We start from the raw sequence: 27,675 nt of genomic DNA, 5'->3' as shown, positions 1-27,675 counted from the left end.
TGATACAACAAGATGACGCAACAAAAAGAAACAGATTCCCGTGCCGCTGACAACAACAGAAGCGGTCAAAGAAGAACACACAGCAAATAGACGCAGAGAACAGACAACTGAGGCGGGGGGTGGGAAGGGGAGAGAAATAAATAAAATAAACAAATCTTAAAAAAAAAAAAAAAAAAGAAAACATATTCTACAGCAACCTCAAAGTGAGCTCAATTCTCCCCTCATCCTATTTCCTTTTACTCCTTATTCATCAATTGCTATGTAAACGTGGAAATATCTTAGATCCTAAATTATAGGCTATTGTCAAAAGAGGAAAGGGGGTGATCTTTACTAACTTTTTATTTTGAAATAATTATAGATTTATGAAGCTGCAAAGATAGTTTCTGTACCTTTCGCTCAGTTTCCCACATTGGTTACATCTTACATTACTATAATATCGAAACCAGGAAACTTGACATTGGTATACTATGGGTATATAAGTTCTGTGTCATTTTACCACATGAATAGGTTCATATAACTACCACCAAAAGCAAAAGCAAAACACAGAACTCTTCCACCACGAAGATCTCTCTCATGCCACTCCTTCATATTCCAACCCCTTTCCTTCCCGCTTACCATCCTGACACCTGGGAACCACTCATCTGTTCTCCATCTCAGTAATTCTGTCACTTTGAGAATGTTACCTTTAATGGAATCATACAGTATGTGACCTTTTGAGATTGACTTTTGTTATTTTAAAGAAAAAAGGATAGAGAGCATATCTTATGATTTCAATTCTTTAAAATCTGTTGTGATTTGTTTTATGGGCCAGGACATGATCTATATTTGTTACAATGTTCTGTAAGGGCTTGGAAAGAATTTATGTTCTATAAATTTTGATTACATCCTGTTGATTGATGGTGGTGTGAGTCCTTCCATATCCTTGTTGATTTTCTGTCTAGTTGTTGTATCAACTGTTGAGAGACGGATGTTGCAATCACTAACTATAACTGGATTTGCCTGTTATCAGGTTTTACTTCACTTATTTCACAGCTCTACTGTTTGATACATACACATTTGGGATTGTTTTGTCTTCTTGGTGGATTGAACCTTTTATCGTTATGTAATGTCTCTTTCTGTCCCAGGTAATTTTCTTTGCTCTGTAGTTTATCTGATAGTAATATAGTCATTCCTGCTTTGTTTTGATTAATGTTTGCATGGTATATTTTTTCCCATCCTTTTATTTTCAAGGTATGTATACCGTTATATTTGAAGTGAGTTTCTTGTAGAGAGCAGTTAGGCCATATTTTTATCCACTCTGCAATCTCTGCATTTTCATTGTTAGATCATTTACATTTAATGTAATCATTGGTGCATTATGGCTTAAGTCTGCTTTTTGGTTTTCATTTTCTGTTTCCTTTGTTTTTCATTTGTTTTCTTTTTCCTGCCTTCTTATTTGACCCTTTTTTTAGAATTCCATTTTGACTTACAGTGGTTTTGAGTACACGTTCTATATAACTTCTTTATTGATTGCTCTAGGTATCATATCATACATATATAACTTATCATAGTATACTGGTGTTAACATTTTATCAGTTCAAGTGAAATGTAGAAACCTTACCTCCTTTTGTAATATAATTATCTTAAATATTTCCTTTGCATATATTGAGAACCACATTGGAGACTTTTTGCTTCAACAATCAAACATAATTTTAAAAATGTTTACGGAGAAAGAAAGTCTACCATTAGCACTTGATGGTAATGAGAACTCTGGCTTCCCTCTGGTGTCCTCTGATATCAGTCAGGAGAGGGAGGGAATGGAAGTCCGGAATCCCCACTGGACCTCCACTGACACAGAAGAAAGGGGTCACACGTGGAAGAAAAGGCCTGGCTCCCCAGTCTGCCCTGATACCACTCTGACGGGGGATGAGGAGGAGGGGTACCTCACTACAGCCAGGTACAGGCAGAGCTCTAGGCTCCCCACTTAACTTTAGCCGGTAGAGTGGGAGTGGGGTCATGATTTGTTCCAGCAGTGTTTGGTGGGGGTGGAATGGTTATTGTCTAAATGCCTCCTGTCTTGCTGGACTACTCCTTTCTGGTCCTTTGGCTAGGGTGAGTAGATCTTCCTTGGGAGTTTTTTTTTGGCCTGCTCTCTTCAAAGTCTCTGGGTTGCCACCTTCTTAAACAGCCCATTTGGAACATATGAGGCAAAAAGAAAACTCCGGAAACTCATAGTATGTCATTCCTCAGGCCCTGAGGCTCCCAGCCAGTCTGCTTCTCTCTACATTTCAGAGTCTTCCTGTGTGTGTTTCATACATAATATTGAGAATTTTTAGCTATACTTTGAGAAATAGGGAGAAGTGACTCTCTGCAGTGTGTTTTAATTTCAAAAATTAAATCACTGAGGTTGATGTCGTTAAAGTTTATTACACAGCAGGCTCCTAAATGCCATAAAAAGTAGGTATTATTTATTATCCCCATTTTACAAAATAGAAAACCAAGGCACTGGGCAATTAACTGGCCAAAGGACACACGCTTGTAAGTGGTAAGCTGGGATTCAACTCCAGGTAGGCTAGTTCCAGAGGTTGGTTTTATTAGCTACAATGAACTGTAAAACAGGAAATGACTTTCAGTCAGGGAGGAATCTCAGCAGCACTCATTTCTCTAGCTCAGTTTATCCAGTAGAATTCAATTTTTCTAGCCATGCCCTCAATATCAAATCTATTATATCCCTAAAATGTGCCAGGATAAACTGAGGGAGAGGATAGTGCTTCAGAGGACAGGACACTTACTTGGCTGAAAATGAGTGGTGCTGTGGAGGCAAGGTAGGAACGGCCCAATCACGGGGGGCCTAGGGCTGGACAAGGGAGCTCAGGACTCTTTACCAGACAGTCTACTTGGAATCATGGGCTCTAATTTGGGAATAAGAAATTTTTGGCTTATTAGTTATATTCTTGCAGGAAAAAAGGATTAAATCGGATATCCTATACATGAGCCTGTTTTAGGTTTTCCATTCTTGAGATAAATAGACAGATAAATATACCTGGCTGCAATTATCCAAAATGCAAGCAAAATACCTAAGAGGATGTAATCGGCCCTCACAGGGTCAGTCTTCTAAGGGCCATGGAATATCCTAACATCCAGCTCTAGAGGTGGGGCCCATTTGCCATTAGGGCTGACCCCACACAGCCTTGTCCTCAGGGGTCTTGGACTGGAGGTCCAATAAAAGGCCAGCAACGTACTATTAAAATGGTTGTTTCAGGTCATACTGACCTCCTTCCTTTTTCCTTTTGTCCTTTCACTGTATGACTTGAGTCAGTTTTGATTCTATTTATAAGTTCTCATCACTAGGACCCTGTTATTTCTGTTGCATTTCTTTGGCAGTATGTAGGGATTCAACACCCTGGTTTTTCAACCCTCCTTAAGCACTGTGGGGTTATGAGGCCCAGGGGATCCACTGCACTCACCTTGTTGCATGGTGGTCAGTAGCTGATCTGTTATGGCATTCACTCCCAGATTTTCTGTTTGAGATATGTGCATATGTGCTTTATAGAACAAAACATCTGAATTTTTTAAAAAATTCAATCATTTTGGTCTATCAAAAGATAATTTGGGGAAACGGACTTGGCCCAGTGGTTAGGGCATCCGTCTACCACATGGGAGGTCCGTGGTTCAAACCCCCCGGCCTCCTTGACCCGTGTGGAGCTGGCCCATGCACAGTGCTGATGCACGCAAGGAATGCCGTGCCACGCAGGGCTGTCCCCTGCGTAGGGGAGCCCCACGCGCAAGGAGTACACCCGTAAGGAGAGCTGCCCAGCGCGAAAGAAAGTGCAGCCTGCCCAGGAATGGCGCCGCCCACACTTCCCGTGCCGCTGAGACAACAGAAGCGGACAAAGAAACAAGACACAGAGAACAGACAACCAGGGGAGAGGGGGGATTAAATAAATAAATAAATCTTAAAAAAAAAAACAAAAAAAAACATTTGGGATTGCACAGGCAGGAGTTCCCAGCAACGTAAGGGGACTTTGAAATCTGGTAACCAGGGGATTCTGGTTATAAATGGAATACATTTTTAAATGTTTTAGACATATAACATAACTCAGAGAGTAGAGGACTGCCTTGGTATATACTACCTTTCTTAAACTTATAAATATTTCATATCCCTTCTGTCTTTGCAAGCAACCCGCAAAATAAGGGGTCCATAAAATATCCCTACAAGAAGAAAAGCTGTTATCTCCTTCTCAGTCAAGATAATATGGACTATGCAATGCAATTTGTCCACTGTCTCAGAACCACATTTTCCAGGAATCCACCATCCCCCAAACCAGCAGTTTCCAAAACAGAGAATGCAAGGTGTGGGAAGAAAATATCAGAGCTTCTATTTCATGTCTGTTCTGTAGCACCAGTGTCCGGTGCTGCTTCCTGCTTCTCAGTTAGGTTTTATTACATGTCTGGAGGACCAGTTTGCCCTGAGGGAGACTCACTGTACAGATCAAAGGTCTGTCAATAAACACTGTAATTAGTCATGAAGTGGAATTTTTAAAGTCTAATGAATTATCAAAAGTGTGAATATATGAAAACTCTCAAATGTAGGACCCCCGCTTAGAAGATCTCTTTAAGGACGATCAGTGAGGAAAAAGCAAGTTTCAAATTGGCCCAGAACACAGCGGGGTAGGACCCTGGGCACAAATGTGACTAAAGGCAGGTCTGGCAGACAAGAACACCTGTGCTACCTGCTGCCCTTCCCCCTTCCCTCGCCCTTCCTCTACCTCAGCTGTGCTTTTTGCCCCCGGACTACCTCATCATCTCTCCAGCTAGCAGAAAATGTAAAATCCAGGGTTCAGGTTTGCAGTTTCCAAACCGGCTGAGCAGTTTGGGAACCTTCCACAAACAAAGCATGAAGGCCCAAGACTCTCAAAATCGAATCACTGGAGCTACAGCCCCAATTCTGACAAGGAACCAGGTTTGGGAACAGTTATGATGAAAACATTTAGACTAGTAGTTCTCACCTGTGCCAGCACGTTGTATCCCCAGCAAGGTTTTAAAAATGCAGATGCTCCAACCCGCCCTAGGCTGGTCTGGGGTAGGGTCTCAATGCCCCAGGGGACACCCAGGGACAGCTTGGCAGGCACTCATTTGTAGTTTCCAAAGGCCTCTGGTGCTTACTTGAGAAAAGGATTGAGAGAGAAAGTGCCAAAAAGAAGCCATGATCTCTCTATTTCTACTCTGCCCCTAAGCAACTAATTAAATCTCAACTAATCTCCCTCTACACCAAGTCCCAGCAGTTTGGAGCTGGGGAATCCCTGGTCCCCTTTCCTGGAGTTGGTTCCCAGGTGGTAGAAAAGCTCCTGATTTTATGACAATGGGGGGTTGAGGGAGGGGGGCAGGTGCCACTGGTATGCCACACATCTTTTCCCATTGAAATACTGTTAATTTAAGCATGGCAGTGAGGCTTTCATGGGCACAAAACTGTGAGCGCAGTACGGTCCTTGGAATCCCCCAATCATAAACTCAGCACTCAGCCCACCCGCCGTTCATGTCACTGTCACAGAAACTGGGCCCAGAGGCGAGCACAGGCAGCGAGAAGCCAGCCAGAGCGCGGACTCCAGGGCACGTGGGACGGGAGGCGTTCTCCAGAAGAACCCTGTTGCAAGCAAAAGGTGAGTAGATCTTGGGATCTAAGCACCGGGAGAATGTGACCACTTTATAAGCCTGTCTTAGGAATGAGTGCTCAGGTTATAAGATCCAGTAATTTAAAGACAACTTGAATTCAGCTTCTCCCACAAAAGAGCCTCTCCACCGAGACCCAGGCTACCGACAGGAAGGGAGGCTCTTTCTCCCGTTCCTGGAATGAATGGTTTTCTCTAGTTTCCTATCTTGAAAGGACAAGTCCCTCTTAGTCTTGGTAAACATCTCAAAGCTACAATTCTGGGTAATACCATGAGCTGCCTGTCCCCAAACTCTCTAATCAAAACTAATCTGAGGGAGAGGATGTGGCTCAAGCTCCTGCCTCCCACATGGGAGGTCCCAGTTTCAGTTTCCGGCGCCTCCGGAAAAAATGAAAACAAACAATAAGCAAAACAAATGAAGAAACCAACTCAGAGAAGCCTAAGTGGCTCAGTGGTTGAGCGCCAACATCCCGTATGAGAGAGAGAGAGAGAGAGGAAAAGAGCAATATGAAATACAGAGCAATTACAAACACAGCTCAAAATGCAAGTTGGTAGAAGACGAGACAAGCTACTTTAGAAAAGCTACTAAAACCGCCATCCTCCAGAGCTCCCTGGTAACTCAAGAGGGCCAAGGAGTGGCACCTCCCACGCCCCGAGTGGGCGCGGGGCTCCAAGTCCCACCTGCTGCTGTCCCTCTGGCCCGTAGAGCTGGCTCAGGTTCCAGGATATTTCTGGTCATGGCTCACAAATACTTTCTGGCCTGTGTAGGTCTCCAAATAGGAAGACTGATGAGCAAGTCTATTTTAGTCAGGGAACCACAAGCAGATTTGAAAATTAGGACGATCCTTAATCCAAAACAGCAGGGAAGTTCTAATTTGATCAAATTACTTCCAAATGCCGACATTAACGTTGGTCAAGTACGATCTTTTTGCAAGGCTGAAAAGGCACATTGCATTTCTCCGCCGCCAGCCCAACACAGACTGCATGTGAATACAGTTACAGATCCCTCAACAAAACTTGCCAGTTCAAAGCTCCCATATTATTATTTGCTTGTTGACATAGTATCAAAAATGGTTTCCCTTAAACTTTGATATGTTATCATTTATTCATAAGGTTTTTATAAAAATTTTAACATCTTGAAGTCAGCACTGTTTCCAAAGAAAACATTTACAATGCCATAATAAAAGTCAACAGGAAAAATGGATTCTGGCCTGCAGAAATCTAAAACTTCAAAGGCTTTTGCTCTCTGCAGGGCAGCACCACTTACATGGGGACAGGTGGGTCCTTAAACCGCCACCAACCTCACTTACGGGTTCCAAGAGCAGCTGCTATTGACATAAATACCTTTCAGAGCAGCAGGCTCTGGTGGCAGGCCCATAAAGCGACGTTCACACTGGTAGAACAATTTATGCTCAATTACCTGCACCAGGTCCAGTCTGCCAACAGCCTACATCCACTACCCCATAGGCACACACACTGTGCAGGAATGGACTTTGTGTTTTCTGGAGGAGGGAGGTCAAAAGAAAACACATTCCACCTCTCCTCATTTTGCAACTTCAACGGAAGCAATGCTCTCACTCAAAGCATGGCATGGCCTGTCTTGCACCGTCTCCCCACATCCACCTGCCGTCACTGCACACCTGGTCCAGGGAGCCTAGAAGTAAAACAAAGAGCCGCCCTGTGACAAGAAAGGGGGCCTCCAGGGCAGTGGATCCGAATCCTAACTTTAGGAAGCAAAGGAGCCTCTCCTGGTTAATTTTCTTCTAGAAAATGGGGAGGAGGAGCTGCATCACCTGGTTTTAAATGTAATTTATGAAAATTTATACAAAAAAGTCCTTCGTATAGTCTAATGTACAATTCAGAAAGCAGTTGAGAAATGATGGATATTTCATGTTTTCAGCTTCTACCATCTATCATGGGGGGGAAGGCAGCAGCGGGGCAGAGATGTGCTTTTATCTGTCTTAATTTGTTTCTGCATCTTTCTAGGAAACTGCACAGCTAGGATATTTTAGCTAAGATAATTAAAAAACGCTTCACTAAACTAGGATAATCACTTCAACGAGCAGAAACTGCTCATTTCACTGACGCCATGCAGGAATGTTACATCACAGTTTCCGTGCGGCTTCGCTTGGCAGTGAGCTGCGGTGGGCGCCCTGGCACCCAGTAGGCGACTACTGAATACGAGCCTCCCTTCTGTCTGACAAGTACGTTCTCTCCCCACTCGCCCCAGCTCTGTTCCCAAGCTGGGGATTACTGTCCACCAGGGGCCCAGCACCCTGGGAATGAGGGCGTCTGGCCCCACGCTGCATGGGCCCTGCCCCACTACCCCATCGTGGGCACTCCAGCAGGGCTGAGGCCCTCCCGGGCGTTCGAGCTCCTGATTCCTCTCCACCGAACCCCTCCCAAAACCTTCCTTGGCCCTCCTTTCCTCAAGTTTCTAACATGGGCTCTCTTCTAAGCCACACGTGGTTGTTGGAGAGGGCTCTACCAACAGCAGCAGCCCCTTTAAATAGTTCATGGTCCAGCAAAGACAAGCAAAGGCTCTGCAGTCAGGAGCACTTGGGCTCGGTTATTTGCTTTGCCACTAACCAGCATTGGGATTTGACCCCGTTAGTTCATCTCTCAGAGCCTAGAGGGGTCCCTCGTTCAAGGAAGCACTCAATCAGCAGGGTATTGTGAAGCTAGTACAGTGGCAAGCCAGAAAAAGGGGCTTATCGACAGCGACCAGGTCTGCGGAGACCCCGGCCACTTCTCGTCCCCTCTCCCGGGGCTCTGTGACTCCACCTACAAGGAGGGGATGATGTCCGGGGCAGTGCAGTGAGAGAACTATGCAGTGGTGGCAGTCTCCGCGCCAGGCGCCGTTCACCTGCTCAGCTGACTCCACTGACTGCAGCCGCAGTCTTAGCAACTGCCAATACTTACTGAGCCACTACTTAACTGATTATCCCAGCTCTAGCTATTAGTATGCAAACCAGAACATCAAACTCTGAGGCCACCCCCCTTAAGATTCAATACCCTGCAAGAAAGGGGGGGGGGGGCAAGCTGCAAAAGACTAAGCCCAGAACTCCCGAAGGTCCCATAGGATGGTTAGTGGCAGTAAAGGATGGTGACCTCTTCCATTCTCACCAGTCACTTCCAGGGATCAGAGAGCTTGCAGGAGCAACTCTAATCCGAAAGCATGAAGTGAGAAATGACCCTTGTACATAAAAAGTCCTTCTCAGTAATCCCTGTGGGGGCAAAGTGAGTTACCAGCAATCTCCAAAATGTCGAAAAGGAGGCATATGGGGAAAGTGAGATAAAGGCAATTTTTCAAAGAATATAAACTCTGGAAAAACTGTTATATATAAATTGAGGCTAAGATGAAGTAGTAAAAATTATCTTCACTAAAAGAAATATTATTGGACAGCATTTTAATGAATGTAACAGTGACAGATTCCCTGCTCACTGCCCAATTAAACAAAGCCACTGCTGATTCCATAGAAGGGAAAATGAAGTTTTCAGAATAACTGCTATTATTTACACTCTAGATATATATATATTTGCAACCGACAATGTGTAAAATCAAAATCTCATTTATTTAGCCCATGAGTTTTGTCACTTAAGCCCAGGTCACATCAATATCTTTCCACCCATTATAACACTCCTCGGAAAAGGGTTCTGTAGCTTTTTAAAAGATAAAACAAAAATAAATACAAGATAAAACATGTTTAGCAAAGCACACAAAGCCCTTCACATCCCGTATCCCTAGTAAGTACAAGCCAGCCCCCATCAACAGTCAATTCTCACTTATCTAAGGGAAGAATTAAGTGCAGATCATGCATTTGTAAAAACAGCACGAGTAGTGCTGGTGGCTGGGGCTGTGGAAGAAAGGGGCATGCCACCCAGCTTTTCCCACGTCCCCACTCCCCAAAGTAGGCTGGGCCAGGGCCAGGAGCACTCTGAAGACTTTGCTCCTTAACTTCAAAGGAGAAGGAGAAGAGAATAACCGGGCAGGGAAATGGATGTCCCGGGACACAGGGGCTCAGACGCTCCAGTCGGGCCCCTCTCACATGCAACTCAACCCCACCCTCCTCAAACTGCTCCTCAGCCCAGCCCTGGGTGGAGACCTGGCTGGCACAAAGTGAACCCTGAAAGCCCAATAACTGGCAGAGGCAGGGGACACTGACATGCCTACCTACCGTTTTACCAGGCCAACCAAGACTGGCCAAATGCCAAATAAGGCTGAACGGGCTAGCACTTAAAAGACACTGACCAAACAGCATGTGCCTGGCCCGCCACCCACATTTTCGCATGCCCTGGCCTCTCCAGGACACATTCCCAGCCGACCCACCCAGCCCACCTGGGCCAAGCACACTCCACTGGACTCTGCACACATGGCCCCTCTTCTGAGTCTAGCAGCCCCTGGCTCCCCCAGGCTCCTCCCTGAAGCAGTGCATCCCTGCCCCGTGGACCAGCAGCCCTCCAGCAAGCAGCTCCACGGCTGCACTTACCAGGCACTTGGCGGCATGAGGGCATAGCTATTTCTTTTTGCAATTTATGGAACATAATACTTGTCATTTTAACCATTTTTAAGGATATAATTCAGTGGCATTAGTTACAGTCACACTGTTGTGCAACCATAATTATCAATTTCCAAAATTCTTCACTAGCTCAGAAAGACACTTCATACCCATTAAGCAATAACTCCCCCGTCTATCCCCCAGTGCCCAGCTGCTGGTGAGCACTAATCTTCTGTCTCTACGCACTTGCTCACTCCAGATTTCATGTAAGTGGAATCATCCAGTATTTGTCCTTTTGTGTCTGGCTTATTTCACTTAGCATATCATTTTCAAGGCTCATCCACACTGTGGCAGGTATTGGAACTTCACACCTTTCTCCTGCCAAGTCATATTCCACTGTATGTACACATCACGTTTTGTTAACCCAGTCACCTGTTGATGGACACTTGGGTTGCTTCCACCTTCTGGCTGCTGTGAATAATCTGCTCTGAACGCTGTACATGGAGGTGTGTGAGTCCCTGCTTTCAATTCTTTGGGTGTATACCTAGAAGTGAACTGCCAAACGGTTTTCCACAGCAGCGGCAACGTTCAACATTTCCATCGACAGTGTACAAGGGTTTCAAGAGCTGAATAAACTGAAGGGCCAACAGCATTTTGTGGGTTGGAGGACAGTCCACCATTCTGCTTCCCATCCACATACTCAAACCTATTACCTGATAAAGCAGGAACAGTCATAATATCATTTTTGAACCAAGTCCTTCGAAAGATTAAATTTAATGCAGTCCAACAAATTAGGGGTGGTTATTACCATTTTACTAGTTTAAAACCAAGTGTGTAAATCAAGCATCTGAGGCAAAAGCAGCCACTTCTTTGGCTAGTTTTAAACAGGAAACCACAGACTTACCTTTGGCACACAGTTACAAGAGATGACTGGCAAAATGCAGAACTCTTCAAAAAGATCAATTTTTCAGCTGATTTCACCTTTGAAGTTACAAAGCTGCAGGAATTCTCCAAGTCCTCAAATCCAACTCAAATTGTGGCAGAGATTATGATCTCAAAAATAACTTGTATAAAAGGAATCTGTGAAATCTAAAAGGAAATAGAAAGAACCACATATCAGCAACCAATATGCTTATTGGAGTTTAAGTAACGCTCTAAAAAACAACTGGTTATTTATTTGCCAGACAACATTTTTAATTTACCCCTTTGTGTATATACCCTTCTACCAAAACAAAAACTCTCATCCTTCTACACCTTCCAATCCTCATGTTGGCTCTGAAGCAGAGGGCAGCAAGAATCAATCACACTTTGTGTGAACAGCAGTGGAGGGAGGGGATACCTGGTAGTGAGGGACAGAAGTTCCCCAGTCCCTTCCGCTCCTCCCCTCCCACCCACATCCTTCAAAGCCTGCCAAAGACAAAAAGGTGCTGGCCACGGGGAAAGAGCCAATTTGGGGGCCTAGCCAGGGAAGGAGGTTACAAAGAGCAAGGATGTTATTCAGGAGCCCCTTCCCCTCATGGCAAGTCTCTAAAGACACGAGACTGCTGCTAATGAACCTGCCATCTAACAGAGAAGGTTCCATGTGGACACAGCGTTGTGCTGAAGATAGCCCAAAAGCAGGCGATCTGAGATTTCAAAACCACGGGGAAGTTACGAGAGAAACCTGGCAAGGGACCTGCTGCTGCATTATATTCGCCACATTTGGGTAAACATTTCCAGTCCTTGAATAACAGTTTAGAAGGGATCCCAAGCACTTGCTGGGCTCAGAGTAAGTTCACTGACATTCTGAATTACATTTCAAACCCAGAGGGGACCTCTCTCAACAGTTCACTTAGAGAAGATCTACTAATTCATCACTAGCATCATGTGACCCAAAATGTTAAATATCACACAGAAAGAAAACTCATTTTCTATTTTTGGCAAATGGAGAAAGATAATTCAAGTAGATGATCATAAAAATGTTACAAGGCAAGTTCATAAATTTTGATTAAAAAATTAATTCCTCTTTATGTATTCTCTAGCACTATTTTCAGGCTGAATGATTTTTTAAAAAATATATGATTTAACCCAAGAAAAAAATAATGACCAAACGCAATGAGAATACTAGATTTGGTCCAGATTTAAATGTACGCCAGGAAGATTACATTCTTCTTCTCTCTGCCAAACAATAAAATGACAGTTTCTCTTGAAGAAGGGGTATTTGCTAAGGTCTTGACCAAGGAGTCTTATTTCTCACTTCTGACATTGGCGATCGTGTATATGCCACTTACTGCAGAAAGTCAACTAAACACAGATCCACATCCTGGGCAGTCAGCCAGGTCACCAAATGTCACCTCCATGTTGCTATTTTCAGATATTTTAGGCATCACTTGTAGGTTTAAAAATTATAATTTAAAAGTAAATTTGCCTGGAGTCAGATTTCCCTAGGCCAATGCCAGGTGATATTTGTCTGGCTATTTGGGTTGTCTAAACATGGGTCTCCTTCACTATGTACTTGTTCCCTCTTAAGTAGTATATTTAATACTCCCAGGAACCCGAAAAGATAGATATTAATATTCAAATTTACAGCTGAGTTAATGTTCTCATGAGAATAAAAGGTTAAGCTTAAAAAGCTATAAATCTAGTATTTTTTACATGCCACCAGGGTCTCCTCCAAGCAAGAGTACAGAAAAACCGCTCATGACACTAATAGCAAACCCAATTCCAGGGGCCTGAACACCTTATCTACTAGCCCAAAGCAAAAGAGTAATGAATTGGATTTGGCACCCAAGTCCTTTGATACTCAGTGTAGTAGGTGACATGTAGCACGCTGCCTCCAAGCTCAATCAGTACAGGAATAACCAGATGGAACAGAGCATGATTTGAATTAATGGACTAGCTGCAGTGAAAGTGATGGCCATTCTCAATCAATTTAAAGCTGCTGGTGGCCATCTGGGATGCAATGTGAAAATGAAGGCTGCAATGAAAAAACATCTCACTGGCAAACTCTCAACACACTAAGCTCATACCTTATATAAAACAAAGATAGTGACCGAAACCGCTTTCTTTACGGGTATGAGTGAAATATGACCCCTGCCTGTGTTCAACATGAGGCTATTAGCTTATTTAGTAAAAGGCGAAAGATTTATACGATTTGAAGAGAAACTAGAGGGTTTTATTAGCTTGTTTAAAGCACCTGAGGATGAGCATCTCCAATTCAGTCATAAAGACAACCTGTGATGGAAACCCACATCAGGAAAGCCTACACTAGCACAGAACATCTGCATCAAGCTGCAAGATTAACACCATCAGGTACAAGGTCACCTGGCTGATAAGCAGCCCTCACCCAAGAATTCCTTCCACGATTTTCTCCACAGCCTGGTTCGAGCAGAAGTGACTATAAGAAAAAGAATATGTCTTTCTTTAAAAAGCCTTCTCTACCAGCACACCGCAGGTGCACCTCCCCTTAGAGATAAAAAAGGAGGTGGGGAGGGGAGGTGGAAAGGACCGAACTCTAACACCAAATGTAACTCTTCCTCTGCTTTCATTTGGACCCTCAGTCATACAAAATTTTACCACTGCAAAATCCAAGGGATTATCTCAATTCTCTGTTTTGAGAATTTGTTTTTCTCCACTACAGTTTGTTTTCAGAGGTGCTCAGATGGCAATGCTGGCCTCAGCCATTGAGAGCCCGTGGGGGCTTGCGCTCCGCTGCCTGTCCTGGGCGCAGAGTCCACGCCGCTGGCCGAGCCCAGCTGTAATGCCCAGGGCCTGATGGTACAGGCCATTCCCTTAAATCCTCAACACGTCTGGTGCTGCCTTTCATGACAAAATGACTCAAGTCATTAAGGGTCCAAAGGGTTATGTGCTCCCTTCCACCTGCAGCCCAAGACTGTCTTTGGGTACAAAATTGCTGGACACACTTATTCTACCTTCTACATCCAGATGACGGAAATCACCACGTGGCTCATTTTTCAGAAAGCTCAGGTAGTAACACCTCTCCTTCGCCCCGATTAACAGAAACTCAGCCAACAGGTGGGGAGAAGAATTAACATGTACTGGGCCCAGGTTAGAAACTGCACTGCTGCTTCACTTTCATTTCAGCCTCCAGTGGCAGCACGTAATCACCACTGGCATGGTGGGCGTGGCCACCACAAGGGATGGCAGCAAAGCCGTTACCAGAAGAGCAGAGAACGATGGCAGTGATCATGGGGTACCTACGAGAGGACAGACGGGCAGCCTGCTACACCTCGCTTGATCTGTATAAGCAGAAGGGCTCTAGGGTCAGGTGAACAGAAGTGAAACTTGAATCACTGAAATAGTCACAGCCCCTCAATTCCCAGACCTAAGCCAACTGAGAGACCCAGGATCCCTCTGAGGAAGGACCCACTACACCACCAAAATTTTACACAGTTCAAAACTCTCCCAGCCTTCCCCTAAGGCCTTTTTACTAGAGTGACTGTGCACTGAGGAAAAGGAAGTGATCGAGCATTTCGGGAATTACTGGCCATGGTCTCTGAAGTGACACTAATTCCAGGAGACCCAAAACCTCCCTGTGGTCCACCACTCAGAGGGGGCTTATGGAAGTCAGGTGATGGATGGAGTTTGAGCTCAGGTCTGTCTCACAGCGGGTCCCCAAACCTATCCTGTGGTCATTTCCCTAGTTCCAAGAATGCCTAATTGCAACACACATCCTCAGCTGCTGGCAGAACCCCAAATCCTATTTTTCAGCTCAGAAACCAAATCTCCAAAGGCCGCGAAGGCTGCCTGATGTCACACAGGCTAGCGGTGGCAAGGCAGACCTTAAGCTCAGGGTCCTCTGAGTTTACCAGCTGCGCTCTTTTTCCTTGCAAGAGGGCGAGAACCTTGGGACTCAAGACAAATATCTTCGGCTGCCGTCGTCTGTCTGGAGTGCCTGGCTCCTGGGGAAGGCCGACTCCAACCATTCCAATCAGGTAGGGTCAGTGTCATTCTGCTTCAGAGGAGAAAGCCCAGGAATGCACAAACAACCTGAATCTTCCAAGACTGCAGAGATACTGTTTCTCTTAGATGTTAATGCAGAAAAAAAAATCAAAAAAGAACTGTTGACTAACATTTTCCAACTGGCTTTAGTGACGTTCACAACCTGGAGATTCACAGGTCCTCTATGTTGTCACCATAACTGAATCTTCCATGGATATAAAACCCACCAAAACCCACCAAAAGAACTGCCCCAGGCCCCGAGTTTGTAGGCAGAAGCTACAGACAACTGTCATTTCTTTTTGTTGTGGTTGCCATGTTTTGGGGTTGTGTTTTTTTTAAGGCTTACAGTGAAGGCCTCTGAACTCTCAAATTCCTCATCTTGCCGTTCCTTCTTCCTTCTCTCAGCCACAAAAGCCTCTCTTCAGACCAGGAGCACACAGCAGGGGCCAAGGAGGGAATCTTCCAGCTCAGAGGGAATGTGGAGTGGTCAGTGTCTGCCTGGAACAGCAGGAGCCGGGCTGCTCTTTGCGAGTTCTGGCACCATCCAGCTATATTTAACTCCTACTGCACTACTCGGTGCGATGCTTCATTCCAGTGGAAAATGCTTGTTCCAGACCCTGAACAAAGCTACCCAAGTTAGAACAGTCTGAAGTTCAAACCCTGGCCCCTGTATGTTCTGAAACTGAGCTCCTTAGAAACGTCTCCCAGGAGATTTTCTTAAACACTTCCTCGGAGCCCATGTTTAGTGGGTCCAGTCAGGAGGCAGAGGGTACAGAAGTCCATAAGCTACTGTCAAAGTTTCACCCAGTTCCACTGAAAACAGGATTTTTTTTCTCCACTGGGCTGGAATTACATCAATTCCAAACTGTTACACTGGTTGTCAGGTTGATTAGAAGTTGATTAGAAGTCCAAACAGCCTCAGAGAGATGGAGGCCAAGGCAGGTTTTGGGGAGAAGGTTTCTGCCTTCAAGTTTTCCAGGAGAGAGAAAAGAGCAAACTGCAAGCAGTGGCTCAATCATATATAACGAGAAGGACAATATGGACTAAAATAAGCAAAGAGATGCGACAGTTCAGGAGAACCTGGTTCTCTGGTCCACCAGTGTCCTGTGTGACTCTGTGACTCAGTTTCCTCACCCAGAACCCCGAGGGCTCAATTAGGGTCCTTTCAACCCTTAAATCTGTACCTCTGAGGTGCATGGGAATGAACTTTAGAATTATTAAAAGTCGATAATGTGGTGACGAAAGTTTATTAAATTTTATCTAAAATAACACGACAGGAAAGTCATAAAATGAATCTTAATTTTACAGTCTGCTGCATTAAAAAATACCACAGGAATGTCATCACTAATACTATTTCCCATAACCAAATGCCAGCCTCTGAAATACAATGGCACTCCATTCACAGAAGGTTTGTCAAGTGTTTAAGATCTCTCCACGAGTCCAAACAGTTTTCAGAATCAGAGAAAAAGGCCCAGCTCCGTACCTCTCAAGGCCATAGCTGGACAATCCAATCACATGTAACACTTTCAGGAGGTTCACAAGACACTGTTTACTAAGCATCCACAGGAGCCAAGAGGCTGCCCTCAAACTTACAAGCAGCATGCTGGCAAAAATACACCTTAAATATTAAAACGCACTGTAGAATAAGGCTGTATAAACCCTTCTGGGGGGGGGGCGGGGATGGAGGGAAACAAAAGAAAAACACTGAATTCTTGTTGGAGATCATTTAGGCAAGCTACGTGACCCAAATGATTTCTTGCAAATATAAATTTGTATAAAGCATTAGTTTCATTGTTTTGCCTAAACTCTTGTCCTCCCCTTTCGGGGATGAATGACTGAAAAGGAAGAGGAAAGCCACAAGGACAAGGTGAGCAGGGGTGGGGGTGGGCTGGGGCAGGGGGCAAGTCGGGCTGACCCTGGGTGGGGTTGCTGGAAAGCAATCCCCTGCCTCCTCCTCTCCTCTCCCGCCCCGGCTTCCCTCTCTCCCTCCCTTTCTCCCTCTTTCACACTCACACACTCAAGAGATTTCTTCTGAAGCAACATCTTGAAGAATGGTCTGGAGGGCTAGGCACAAGCTGTTGTGAACGGTGGTTACAACGAAGACATCTGGGGGGCGAGTCCAGGGGGTGGGAGGGGTTATTTCACTTTCAATTTTCATTCATTTCTGTCTTGTTTGTTTACAACGAGGCTTTAGGTTTGTGGTTAAGAAGAGCTTTTCGATGAAGCCCGGTCTGCTCTCCCACTTCGGGTCCCTGCGCCGGGCGCCCCAGCCTGAAGCCGGCTGTGGGCACGGAGAGGGTGCCCTCTCCCGGGCCGTGGGCACAGCCCCTCCCGCCACGCTGTCTCCATTCCCTCTGCGATCAGCACGTTGGATTCCACCAGCCAACAGCACCGGACCCCAGAGGGGCCTCGAGGCCCACCTCGCCTTCTGACCCCGCACAGAGGGGCCTCGAGGCCCACCTCGCCTCCCGACCCCGCACAGAGGGGCCTCAAGGCCCACCTCGCCTCCCGGACCCCCACAGAGGGGCCCTCAAGGCCCACCTCGCCTTCTGACCCCGCACAGAGGGGCCTCGAGGCCCACCCCGCCTCCTGACCCCCCCAGAGGGGCCTTGAGGCCCACCTCGCCTCCCGACCCCGCACAGAAGGGCCTCGAGGCCCACCTCACCTCCCGGACCCCCACAGAGGGGCCTCGAGGCCCACCCCGCCTCCCGGACCCCCCCAGAGGGGCCTCGAGGCCCACCTCACCTCCCGACCCCCCCAGAGGGGCCTCGAGGCCCACCTCGCCTCCCGACCCCGCACAGAGGGGCCTCGAGGCCCACCTCGCCTCCCGGGCCCCCACAGAGGGGCCCTCGAGGCCCACCTCGCCTCCTGACCCTGCACAGAGGGGCTTCGAGGCCCACCTTGCCTCCCAGACCCCACAGAGGGGCCTCAAGGCCCACCTCTCCTCCTGACCCTGCACAGAGGGGCTTCGAGGCCCACCTCACCTCCCGGACCCCCACAGAGGGGCCTCGAGGCCCACCTCGCCTCCCGGAACCGCACAGAGGGGCCTCGAGGCCCACCTCGCCTCCTGACCCTGCACAGAGGGGCCTCAAGGCCCACCTCACCTCCCGGACCCCCACAGAGGGGCCTCGAGGCCCACCTCGCCTCCCGGACCCCCACAGAGGGGCCTCGAGGCCCACCTCGCCTCCCAACCCCGCACAGAGGGGCCTCAAGGCCCACTCACGCCCATGCCTGGCCTACACCCCTCTCCTGACGCTGCCGTCTGCGGACACGCTGCTCGGGCAGCCAACACACCGGCGCCCTGCTGCAGGCCCGCGCTGCCCACCACCACCTCTTCTCGCAGGCCCTCTCCTCCCGTCTCTGAGATCTCCCTCCACAGGTCTCCCCCCGTTCCAGCACTCCCTCTACTTCCCGCAGAGCTCTGTGGGTGGGGTGAGATCCTAAGCTCTTCAAAGGGTCTTAAAAAGCTTCTGGAAGCTTTGGATGGCTCCAGCTTCACTTATACCCTTTTTCTTCTGAGTTGGTCCCCTTAGCATCTTAACTACACCATGACACACAATATCTCTCTTTTTACAAGACTGTGAACCCAGGATTTATCACCACTGTATACACATGCAACAAGAAATTAAAAAACATTTCCTTAATGAATAAATGGAGGGATCAGTGACAAAACCAAGCAAATCTAGAGTACATCTCCCCAGCTTCCTTCCTGTGGGTACAAGAAAAAAAACATTCTCCAACTTTCCAACACCTATCCATTCCTAAAAACCTAGTTTAAATATGCCACTACTGGGAACACACTCAATTTTCCTATACAAATGCTTAGTGTGTCCTCCCCCCACACCTGCCCCATTGTAGCATTCATAGTATTGCACGAAATCATGTGTGGTTTCTTTGCATGTTAAATAGATGCAAAAATAGAAAGGATATACAGTGCAGCTCCCCTGGACTTTTTCCTCCACCGTCAACAATTATGGGCATGTAGCCAACTCCTTCCCACCCAGGTCTCACTAGATGACTTTAATGAGCACATCCCATACAAAAATTATTTTACCCATAAACACTTCAGTGCATATCACCAAGAGAAAAGTAGAGCTCCATTTTCATACCTAAATAATTATTAATTCCTTGGTATGTATTTAATACAGGTATCTAGTATTCCAATTTTCCCAACTGTTTCACAAATGTCTTTTTATTAGTTGGGTTATTTGAAGCAGGAGCCAAAAATTGTTCACAAATTACAATTTATTGCCTTGTAAGTCACTTTTAATGTATTTTATTTTCCCTCCAGTTGTTAGTCTGTTGAAGAAACTTGTCCTGCAGGTCACTTGTCCTGCAGAATTTCTGGCATTCTGTACACTGTGGATTTGGTCTCACTGCTGTTTTACCTGTTCCTCCATCCCTGATATTTCCAGTAAATTTGTGCTGGAGCCTACTTCGATGGAGACAGGGACCCAGGGTTGGCCACAGTGCTGGGCTCCGGGAAGCGCCCAATTAACCAGTGGTTTAGTAAATGAAAAAAAGAAATTAAAGGTGCTCAGAGATTCCAATCCTCTTATTTACCCATTTATAAAACTCTGCTCCCATTTTCAAGTGAGGGTCACCCCTGAGGTAGGAGGATGGGAGGCACCAACATCTCAAGTGCTTTTGCTTCCACTTCTTGGGCCCTTCCTCCATTCTGCCTTCTAGAACACTACTCTACTTTTCCAAAAGGGAGATGAAATGTAAGGCTAAAAGTTACAACATAGCCTAAGCTAACCACAGAATGCTATTTTGTTCTGTTTTTAAGGAAATGGTTTAAAAAAGAAAAAAAAAGTAACCATCTCCTGGGGCAGATTAAGACTGTACAGAGGCTGCACCCCTGGCGCGGGCGTGGGCCCACTGGTGGCCTTGCGTCACCAGCCTAGGAAAGCAGCAGTTCCTGCTCCCAAAACTACCTATTGAGAAAACAGAACACCACTGCCACTTTATACTCAGGTCAGATTCTATAGACGTTAGCTGTATGGTACCAACCAATTCTTTCTATAAAAGAAAAGCTGTACTTCCTTTTTCTGTAAAGAATACTTCTACTGTCAAATATAACAATTGCCCCCAAAGCCCGGAATTCACCACATCAGAAACCTAGGAACCTTTATCTCCCTTGTCCTGCAAGGAGAGCACTCGGATGTTATTTTAGAGCCGCATATTAATTTTAGAGAGACCAGCACTAAATCTGCTAAGCCAGCCTGCATGAGCACGTGAATCCCAGGACAGAAATACCCAGACAGAGCTGCTGCGGCCAGGGCGCCGGGTCTCGTTCACTCAGCGTGAAGCTGCTGCCTTCCCCAGGGTGCAGGCTATGAAGACTGATTCCGATTTCAGTGTCCCAGGAATTCCAAGCGTTATGCAGACTCTATCTTTGTTGCAGATAAAGTCCAGAGAGCCTTGTAAGAAAGCAGAACAGGATTCGCCACCTGAGGGGGGGAGCACTAATTTTACAGCAATTAGACAATGGTATGGATATTTTAAAAAGACTGAGAATCCTCTGTTACCTCTGGTATCTGAGAAGTCCCTGGGACCGTAGAGAACAAGTAAACTGCAGAAGAAAAAGGTTGAGAAAGAATTTTATAAATAAAGGGGAACCGTTTAATCGCTGAGAAGCCTCCGACAGAAAGGATTTGTGTCTTTCTAAGAAACTCTGGGGGAAAAAAATCTCAGTGCATATTATCCTCTTTCACCTCTAATAAGTAATGAGTCAATTTTGTTTCCCCCATTTTATAGGTGGGAGTGACACTCACTGGATAATACAGCATCCCATAAAGTACCTCATAAAATTCCATAAAATGTAGACTATACAGGGAATTAAGTAAATTAAAAGTTTTCATTTAAGAGGCTAATTAACATCTTAGAACAATTTTATCATTTGCCAATTGAGCAGAAATTTTAATATCACTATATTTTAAGTATATTTCACTATTTTTAAATACTCGTAAAATGCTCCAGGTGTGTTCACACACATTTTCCCCAAATGCCAAACCCTTTCACGATTCTATGCCTTTGTATATGCTATTTATATCCCACCCCTTACTGAGAATGTCTTTCCCACATCCAGCTCCCCAACTCCATTGTCCAGCTAAACACAACTCATCTTATCAGGAATGAACTCAAAAGCTTCCTCTTATTCCCTCCATTTCTGTAGAAATCACTATTTTATCATATCATAATCTCTCCACTCATGTGACTATTTGGATAGGGAGAGAGTCCTTGACTTTTTCATGTCCTGGTATCCATATGGTGAATGTTCTCAATAAAATGACTCTTGTCACACATACACCATTCAATAAACGCTCACTACCTTAATTATATTTGTAAGAGTTCTTGTAATTGCTCAAGATCCTGCCTTATGGCAGTTAGTGCCTTAAGGACCCAGATTCTCCCAAATTTCAATCCCAGAGGCCCCAATTCCATCACCCAACTTAGCCTCGAAGCCTGACCATGATCATTAACATGGAGCCTTAAGCATAAATAATAATGGTATAGTGATAAAACCCAATGACGAGGCCCTCCAAATGATGGGGGATTAGAGAGGCAGAGGGATCATTTCTCTTCCAGAAAAAACAGTTACAGGGTAGGCGGAGATGGTCTGGAGGAAGGCAAAATACCACCCAGAAGAAGGTGAAGGAAAGGAGTCTCAGCTGGCTGAGAAGAACCCAGGAGTAGAGCTGCAAAAGCAGCAGCAGCTCCCATACCCCACCTACAGAGCAAACAGCATCCACAGGCTACAGTGGCTGCGGGCTGCAGTGGCTGCAGACAGAGGGTTTGCAGGAGTCACCTTCCCAAGAAAGGGGAGAAGGAGGGACACAGCCTACAGCAAATTCAGATTTTAGCCAGCAAACTTGGTCCGCTGCATCAGAGGGGCCCCACACTTCCAGGCCAGGTGGGGCCGGAGCATTGTTTGCCCTGAGAGCCTGCAGGGAGTTAAAGATAATTTGCCTTCTCAAACACCCTCCCTGCCCCTCTTGGCTGGTTTCTGAAGAGGTGTAGGGGGGGAAGGGATGTCTGGCTAAGTGTAGAGAGCAGCCTCTGAGAAAATTGCTTATGCGGTCTGGCCAGTCCTGAGGACACTGCTTCTGCACCTCCCTCTGGAGGAGTTACACTGAATGCATTATAACCTCCTAGTACCTGGGGTATAAGCTGAGAGGTCTGTCTAAGAACACCATCTGCTGGCCAGACCAAAAAATGCATGAAAAAGAAAAATAATAATAAATAAATAAAAGAGGCAGGCAGATGCTTTTAATGCCACCCTCTCTAAGGCCCAAAGAAATTGGCCTGCACCCCATGACTGGGTTCTTAGCCCTGGTTTGAGCAGTTAAACAGGGGCACTCCTAAATATCTAGAACAATTTGAACCAAGAGTCAAGAACAGTGATAGCACACAGCTACTTAACAGTAAATCCCTAGGCAAGAGAGAGAAACTGAACATCAGAGTAAACTCAGCATCAGATTCAGATGCCTAGACATCAGGAAAAATTATAAGGAAGAAAAAGGAATATATGCCTCAGGCAAAGCAACAAATCAAAGCTCCAGGTGAGACATAGGACTTTAAACAGCTAATCAAGGAGATTCATACAAATCTCCTTAATGAAATCATGGAGATGAAGGACAACATGGCTAAATAAATAAAAGACAATAAGAAGACACTGAGTGAGCACGAAGAAAAATTTGAAATCTCGAACAGATAAATAACAGACCTTATAGGAATGAAAGACACAATAAGTGAGATTTAAAATACAACAGAGACAAATAAGAGCAGATCTGAAGTCAAAGAAGAAAGAAATAGTGATGCAGAGTAAAGAACAACTTAAATTAAAGAGAGAGAAAAGAATGGAAAAAATGAGCAGGGGCTCGGGGAGTTGAATGATAACATGAAGCACAACAATATACATGTTATGGGAGTTCCAGAAGGAGATGAAAAGGGAAAGAAGCTCCAGCACCTACAATCTGATTTATTGGACTTACCACACTCAGCTAAGATGGAGTTGAAGAAGGACAACCTCCACACCATGAAGCCTAGAGTGATTACAACTGAAAATGGGAGGATTGCATCCAGCATCCATGTGGAATCTGAGCCTCCTCTTGTCATAGAGGTGCAATGGACACAACCAATCCAAGGTCCACAGAGAAGAGGTGGCATTGGATTGGGAAAAGTGGACATGGTGGACGATGGGTATGGGGAAAGGCAGGAAGAGATGAGAGGTGGAGGCGTCTTTGGGGCATGGAGCTGCCCTGGATGGTGCTTCAGAGGCAATCACCGGACATTGTAAATCCTCACAGGGCCCACTGGATGGAATGGAGGAGAGTATGGGCCATGATGTGGACCATTGTCTATGAGGTGCAGAGGTGCCCAAAGATGTACTTACCAAATCCAATGGATGTGTCATGATGATGGGAACGAGTGTTGTTGGGGGGGGAGAAGGGGGGTGGGGATGTGGGGTTGAATGGGACCTCACATATATATTTTTAATGTAATATTATTACAAAGTCAATTTAAAAAAAAGAAAAGGGAAAGAAGCAGAAGTAGTATTTGAGAAAATAATGGCCAAAAATTTCCAAACTCTTATGAAAGACACAAATATACATGTCCAGGAAGCGCAGTGTACTCCAATCAGAATAAACCCAAATAGACCTACCCCAAGACACATAATATGCAGAATGCCAAATGCCAAAGATAAAAAGAGAATTCTGAAAGCAGCAAGAGAATAGTGAAACCTCACATACAACCTCATGTCCAATAAGACTGAATGTAGATTTCTCTTCAGAAGCCACAGAGGCAAGAAGGCAGTGGTATGATATAATTATGGTACTGAAAGAAAAAACTGCCAGTCAAGAATTCCTTATCCAGCAAGACTCTCCATCAAATACAACCGTTGAGCTTAAAATATTCACAAATAACAGAAACTACAAGTTTGTAAACAAGAATCCAGCTCTGCAGGAAAAACTAAAGGGAGTTTGGCAAGCAGAAAAGAAAAGACAAGAAAGAGAGGCTTGGAGGAGAGTGCTTAAGTGAAGATTATCAGAATTGGTAAACAAAAAGGCTAAAAATGAACAAAAATAAGATGTGACATATGAAAGCCGAAAGATAAAATGGCTGAAGTAATGCCTTTATAGTAATAACATTGAATGTTAATGGATTAAACTCCCAATCAAAAGATAAAGGCTGACTGAATGGATAAGAAAACATGAGCCATCCATATGCTGTCTGAAGGAAACTTAACTTAGACCCAAGGATGCAAATAGACTGAAAGTGAAAGGCAGGAAAAGATATTTCACACAAATAGTAACCAAAGAGAGCAGGAGTAGCCATATGGGTGTCAGACAAAACAGAATTTAAACACACAAAAAAAGTGATGAAAGATGTGGAAGGCCATTATATATTTTAAAACGGGACAATCCACCAGGAAGGAGTAACAGTCATAAATATCTACACACCTAACCAGAGTGCCCCAAAATACAAACTCTGGCAAACTGAATGGATAAAAAGATATCTCTACAATAATAGTTGGAGACTTCAATACATCACTCATCAATAGGCAGAAGAACTAGATAAAAGATCAACAAGGAAACAGAGAACTTGAACAATATGATAAGCTAGCTGGATCTGACAGACATATACAGAACACTGTACCCCATATCAGCAGGTTACATATTCTTGTCAAGTGCTTATGGATCTTTTCCCAAGATAGAACACATGTTGGGCCACAACATAACTCTCAATAAATTCAAGAAGATCATAATTATACAAAGCACCTTCTCTCATCATAATGGAATGAAGCTGGAAATCAATGAAAGGGAAAGAGGAAATTTGCAAATACACAGAGGCTAAACAACACACACTTAAACAATCAGTGGGCCAAAGAAATTGCATGAATGAATATGAGAACACAACATATCAAAACTTATGGGATACAATGACGGCAGTGCTGGGAGGGAAATTTATAGTTCTAAATGCCTATACTTAAAAAGATGAAAAAAAATCAAAGAACTAACTGAATAACTGGAGAAACTAGAAAAAGAACAGCAAACTGATCCCAAAATAAGTAGAAAGAAAGAAAGACTGGAAGGGAAATAAATGAAATTGAGAGCAAAAACAAAAACAACAAAATAGAGAAAAATCAACAAAACCAAAAGCTGGTTCTTTGAGAAAATCAATAAAATCAAGAAACTCTAAGCAAACAAAGGGGAAAAAAAAAAGAGAAAAGATGCAAATAATAAAATCAGGAATGAAAGGGGGACATTATGGCTCACCACAAAGAAATAAAAATGATAAAAGCCAATCTAGACAAAATGAACAAATTCCTAGAAAGGCAAAAACAACCTACATACTCTACAAGAAAGACAGTAACTCAACAAGCCAATCGCAAGCAAAAAATTGAATCAGTCATCAAAAATCTTCCAACAAAGAAATATCCAGGACCAGAAAGCTTCACATGTAAATTCTACCAAACATTTTGAGAAAATTAATACCAATCCTGTGTAAACTCTTCCAAAAAAGTAAAAAGGAGGGAAAATTACCTAATATATTTTAGGAATATAAACATTTCTAAACATCACCCTAATACCACAGCCAGATACTACAAGAAAAGAAAGTTACAGATCAATCATTCTAATGAACATAGATGCGAAAATTCTCAACAAAATAGTTGCAAATCGAATCCAACAGCATACAAAAACTACTATATATCACAATCAAGTGAGTTTTATCCCTGGTATGAAAGGTGGTTCAATATAAGAAAATTAACATTATATACTATATTAACAAATAGAAGGGGAAAAAACACATGATCATCTCAATTGATGCAGAACATTTGACAAAATCCAGCATCCTTTCCTGATAAAAACACTTCAAAAGATAGGAACAGAAGGGGCATACATGAAAATCCCACAGCCAACACTGTACTCAATGGGATGGGAAGAGGTTGAAAGCTTTCCCTCTAAGATCAGAAACAAGAAAGGATGCCCACTGTCACCACTGTTATTCAACAGTGGGCTCAAGTTCTAGCTAGAACAATTTGGCAAGAATAAGATATAAAAGGCAACCAAATTGGAAAAGAGAAAGTAAAACTCTCACTATTCACAGACAACATGATCTTACATTTAGAAAATCCTGAAATATCTACAACAAAGCTACTTGAGCTAATAAATGAGTTCAGCAAAGTGACAGGACAAAGAGCAACATGCTAAAAACAGTAGCATTTCTATATATTAGTTATGAGCAGGCTGAGAAGGAAATCAAAGAAAAAAAATTCCATTTATAATAGCAATGAAGACTCAAATATCCTGGAAATCATTTAACCAGGAATGTAAAGAATCTGTATTCAGAAAACTACAAAATACTGCTAAAAGAAATCAAAGGAAACCTAAACAAATGGAAGGACACTCTGTATTCACGGATTGGAAAAATAAACATTTTGAAGGTGTCAATTCTACCCAAATTGGTTTATAGATTCAATGGAATACCAATGAAAATTTCAACAGCCTTTACAGAATTAGAAAAGTCAATTACCAAATTTATTTGGAAGGGAAAGGAGTCCTGAACAGCCAAAAACAACCTCAAAGAGAAAAGTGAAGTTTTGGAGGACTCACACTTCCTGACCCTGAAGTGTATTATAAAGCTACAGTGGTCAAAACATGATGATACTGGCATAAAGATACATTGATCAATGGAATCGAATTGAGAGTTCCACATATAGACCCTTAACTCTATGGTCAACTGAGTTTTGATAAGCCTACCAAGTCCACTTTTCTGTGGTAGAACAATCTTTTCAACCAGTGGTGCTGGCTGGATATCCATAACCCCAAGAATGAAGGAGGACTCGTAATTCACTCCCTCTACAAGAATCAACTCAAAATGGATCAAAGACCTAAACATAAAAGCTAGGACCATAAAACTCCTAGAAGATAATATAGGGAAACATCTACAAGACCTTGTAGTAGAGGGGGTCTCTTAAATGTTATACCCAAAGCACAAACAAAAGAAAAAAAAGATGAGACCCCCTCAAAAGCAAACACTTCTGAACCACAAAGGACTTTGCAAAGAGGGTAAAAACGCAGCCTACTCAACAGGAGAAAATATTTGGAAATCACACATTCGGAAAGGGTCTAATATCCATGATATATAAAGAGATCCTACAATTCAACAATAAAAAGACAAATGACCCTATTAAAAATGGGCAAAAGTCTTGAATAGGCATTTTTCTAAAGAAGAAATACAAATGGCGAAAAAATACACGAAAAAATTCTCAGCATCACTGTCTTATTAGAGAAATGCAAATCAAAGCTACAATATTATCATTTCACACTTACTAGAATGGCCACTATTAACAAAACAGAAAGCTACAAGTGTTTGAGAGGATGTGGAGAGAGAGGATATTCACCACTGGTGGGAATATGGAATGATACAGGCAATGTAGAGTCTATTTGGTGGTTCCTACAGAAGTTAGATATAGCTCTACTGGGTGACCCTCCAATACTGCTACTAGGTACATACCCAGAAGAAATGAGAGCAGTGACATGAACAGATATCTGCACACTGATGTTCATGGCGATATT

At 44.2% G+C, this 27,675-nt stretch overlaps 1 protein-coding gene across 6 annotated transcripts in view; it reads right to left on the bottom strand.

The window, feature by feature from the left end:
• Nucleotides 1-27,675, bottom strand: part of NCK2 (NCK adaptor protein 2) — a 146,673-nt gene that overhangs the window by 59,944 nt on the left and 59,054 nt on the right. For all 6 annotated transcript variants that reach the window (XM_058278282.2, XM_071208745.1, XM_058278286.2 and 3 more), the window contains one exon: nucleotides 11,052-11,236. The gene's annotated coding sequence lies outside the window, so the exon portion shown is untranslated. The remainder of the gene's footprint in view (nucleotides 1-11,051; nucleotides 11,237-27,675) is intronic.

Source organism: Dasypus novemcinctus, chromosome 17 (assembly GCF_030445035.2).
Source record: "Dasypus novemcinctus isolate mDasNov1 chromosome 17, mDasNov1.1.hap2, whole genome shotgun sequence".
In the NCBI taxonomy this organism is placed as follows: Eukaryota; Metazoa; Chordata; class Mammalia; order Cingulata; family Dasypodidae; genus Dasypus; species Dasypus novemcinctus.
This window is presented reverse-complemented; position numbering and strand designations above follow the sequence as displayed.